The sequence below is a fragment of the Euprymna scolopes genome, chromosome 46, assembly GCF_053919585.1.
Source record: "Euprymna scolopes isolate OS-2025 chromosome 46, ASM5391958v1, whole genome shotgun sequence".
NCBI lineage: Eukaryota > Metazoa > Mollusca > Cephalopoda > Sepiida > Sepiolidae > Euprymna > Euprymna scolopes.
The window spans coordinates 79,621,320-79,625,739 of record NC_136527.1 but is presented as its reverse complement, the minus strand read 5'-3'; positions in this window follow the sequence as shown (position 1 = coordinate 79,625,739).

Here is a 4,420-nt window from a genome sequence, read left to right as displayed (position 1 = left end):
AATAACTCTGTTATGGAAGACGTTTAAATTCCCTTTATTCAATTTGCATGCCGAGGAAATGAACCTTATTACAACGAACGAGAATTATTTCCCAAGAAAATTACAACCAACGCGAATTATTTCTTCTTTTAACGTTTTCTTGAACTACTGTTTTCTTATGCGAGGAACACAAACAACACACATTCCGCTTACATGTTTTAATGACTGATTCTTCCCCTCAGAATATAACATGTGACACTCTGTCCATAAAAATCAGTAAGATTAATGCCATTTTCATTTAGTAAGCCTGCCTACTTGAATTAATATTCTGAACACATAAATGAATATTGTTATTTCACAGTAACAGCCATCTCGAGTTTGTGCTGTTTCTTATTTTATTTTTCTAAGACTCACACATACGATAAAATTTATAAATTCATTTGCGCCGGAATTACAGCATTCACCCACGCCAGACCTCTTGGGTCAGAAAGCAGGATGCTTAAGAAATTGTTGACATAGCTGAAAGCACGTTTTTTTCTCAAAAGCATAATTTTTTGACCAATCAGGGCTCGATTAAAAAACAAATTTGCAAGCTTCTGGGAGCTGCTCGAAAATATAAAAAGTATGGAGAACTTCTCTGGTCAGAGAAAGGGATAACCGACACCAACAGCAATGCTCGCCAAGTAAAATTCAGTAGCTGAAATGAGAGCTTTTCTCGAACGTCAAAGAATATTGCTTGACTCTCTTTCTCTCACTTCGCCAAAACCCATGGACTTTTTCTCTCATGTTCTCGAGTCTTCACCTTCTACTTCCCTTTTTTCTTTCATACGGACTGTCACCTTGGCGCAAACTAAAAAGTTATTTATTTTTTTAACGAAAATAAACAAAAGATACTTTTGCGTTATTTGGTATTTCTTTTATTTATTTATTTCAGGGGATTTATGCAAGTCACCAACAATTGGTAAATCCCAACGTCTGCCAAGAAGTTCTTTGTAAAATTTCATTATTTTCCGGAATTATTAATGTTTTTATTTTTATGTATGTAATGATGTGATTTGGTGGGATCTCGTTAAGCTTACCTTTAACGGTCCCCTGAATATTCTACCACTTTCGGCTTCTAGAAATTCCTGCACCTGCAACCTCAGTCCCAAGAATTGATAGATCCAAATTATGAATTTGTAAACCTACCGAACAACAGCCAACACGGCAGAGTAAACTAAAAGATCTTGCCCTCTTGGCAGCAAAAAACTTATTTAAAACTTGCTGCATGTCAAAATATCGGTTATGTAAATTTACACATGTTTAGACCCAAAATTGGCTGAATAGTTTGCTAGAGAACGCAAAAGTCAACTCTTTTGAACTTGGAAGTTAAATATTCGGCCAAAAATCGATTAAAAAGCTTACCCTATGTCTGAATACACTTTATGTAAAATTTGAAATGTTTAGATCAAAAGTTGGCTGAGTAAGCTTTTATAGACCGCAGATGTCAATGTTTTTTTTTTCAATTTGACCTCAATTTTGACCCCTTAACATTTGTTTTCGGCTCAAATCAAATTAAAATGTTCGATCAATGTCGAAGAAACCTACATCAAAAACTCGAAGTGTTTAGCCCCTAAATTGGAAGAGAAATTTTGTAGAGTTTTCAAAGGTCACATCGTTGATCTTTGACCCCTTGACAGCCAAATTTCGGCCGAAAACTGATTAAAAAGATTTTCCCAAATCTCAATACCCCTTATGGAAAGATATAGTCTGTAGACTTGAAATTGACAGCGTTGTTTTGTAGTGAAATTTAAACACACAGACAATTTCACTTTTATAGATATATAGATTTGTTAACGTTAGAAAACTGAAAATATGTTAAAACCTAAACTCGTGAACAAAGGAAACTGAATTTCACTAAACGAGTCAAACGTTACATGGGGATTACGTGGTAAACAAAGGGATATTCCAATAGTTGCAGGCGAGTTATTGTATAAATACTGATAAGGCACACTAAAAATTTAAATATATGAATGGTATTTGTCGGGGAGAACATTCAGTTTAATAATTTTATGTTCACTTTGTCTGATTGATTAAGGGTTCAGGAAGAGAATTTCTAGCAGATCAAACAATAAATAAAAATATAAAAAGACCACAATTTTCACAGGAGACTTTCTATGCTATGAGTTATCAGGTTTGTAAGTAATATTTATTAAATGTAAAGCAAAAACACACTACATATAAAATAGTTTATCTACAAAAAGCCACTTAAACTAAAATATCTTGCCCTCTTGGCAGCCAAAAACTGATTGAAAACTTGCGGTTATGTAAATTTGCAAATGTTTAGACCCAAAATTGGCTGAATAGTTTGATTGAGAACGCAAGTCAACTCTTTTAAACTTGGAAGTTAAATATTCGGCCAAAATCTATTAAAAAGCTTACCCTATGGCTCAATACACTTTATGTAAAATTTGAAATGTTTAGATCAAAAGTTAGCTGAGTAAGCTTTTAGATACCGCAGAAGTCAATGTTTTTCAATTTTACCCAAATTTTGACCCCTTAATATTTGGTGTTTTGTGCTCAAATCAAAAAGTTTGATCAATATCGAAGAAACATACAGAAAAATCTTTCCGTTTTTAGCCCCTAAATTGGAAGAGAAATTTGGTTACGTCTTTCATTATATAGACTATCTAAAAAAGTGTTTGTACAGTTTGGTAGGAAAAATTATGTCTGATTCATAATAGTGTTTGTTTGAATAATATTAACGAAGACAGGTGACCAATTGATAATGCAAAATTCATAAAGGGCGAAACAATGATATTTTTCATTAGCAGTTTCCTCTAAAACAAAAATTATATTACTTTCTTGCAAGCTTATGTTTAAACAATTCATTACTTCCTCATATTGTATTTCGATCTTAACTTTAGCTCTATTATAAAAACATCAATTAAACATAGTTTTATCAATCATGAGTCGTTTCCGGTTTATTTTAAGAAATACTGTTTTAATTAAATTTCTTATATGAATAAATCCGAATTCTTAAAACGTATTTGGCAAGAATGTGGCATTTTCGAATTGTGTGTGTTTTTCATATGTATCAGTAAACTTGATTTATAATAATAAAAATATTCACATATTGTGAAAGAATATTGCTATTTCCTATTTTATTTTACTTTTAGTTTTGAAAGATAAAGGGCTCCCTCCTGGAGATAACACTTGATTAGGCTATGATATAAATTTATATCTAATAACTGTTTTAAGAATATATGCTGTTCCCTTCATGGCTGCTATTTGTATTTAGTTACAGCTTGGTCTTCAATGAATTGCTTCTAAGTATTAAAAAAATTCTTTTATATTCATCCATAATTTTTTATTATCTTTTCTCATTCAACTCTATTAAGGTCTAAAAATTATTTTATATTCATCCAGATGCTCTAATATTTTATTATCTTTTCCCATTCACCTCTATTAAGGTCTAAAACATTGTGGACTGTAACATCAATAATGATCGCGCTTCTTTCGGACTTGTTCCATATTACAATATCTGGCATGATGGCCTTGTATTTTATGTATCTGTCGCCGGTATGTCTTTGTTATAAAACATGGTCACGTTTCCATTTCATGTTTTCAGCAAAAATTAATGTTTCCAGATATTGCTTTTCTCTGGTGTGAGTTCTCATATGAGTCAGTAAATTTGATTTTACAGAACAATATCCAAAAGTTTCAAAGGAATAGGGTTTTCTATAGTGTGAGTTCTCATATGTTTCACTAACGATGATTTTCAAATACAAGAATATCCAAAAATTCATATGAATGTGGCTTTTCCCTTTTGTTAGTTTGAAGAGATCGAGGGGCTCCTTCATGGGGCTAACACTTGATTCTATAACAGAGTAAATTTATTATTTATTATTTATGGTTACTATCTGTAATTGCTTATAGCTTGGTCACCCGCGGATCGCTTCCAAATATTTCTAAAGGTCCTTTTTTAAGCAGAGATGCTCCCGTCACAACCAGTATAATGTTTAATTCTTTCAGTTTCAATTGTGAGTTCCCATATGTCTCACAAACGTTTATTTAACAGAGCAAGAATATCCACAAACTTCACATGAATATGGCTTTTCCCTGTTGTGAGTTCACATACGTATCACTATATTTGATTTTACAAAACAAGAATATCCATAAACTTCAGAACAAGACTATTCACAAACTTTACATTAATACGGCTTTTCCCTTTTTTTTTAAATCATTTTTCTTCCTTTGAAGATTGTAATGCTGGGTATGGGGCAGCCAAACCAGCTGCCAACATTGCCCCGCGTTTTTATTGAAACCAACCTAGAGCTCTCTTTAGTATCCTCGCTGTTCCCTTAAGTGCAATTGTCTGAATCTCTTTTGCACTTGGTTCACCAGGAATATTAGTTAGGTAAGACTTCAGGTTCTTCTTTATTTTTTATTGAAACCAACC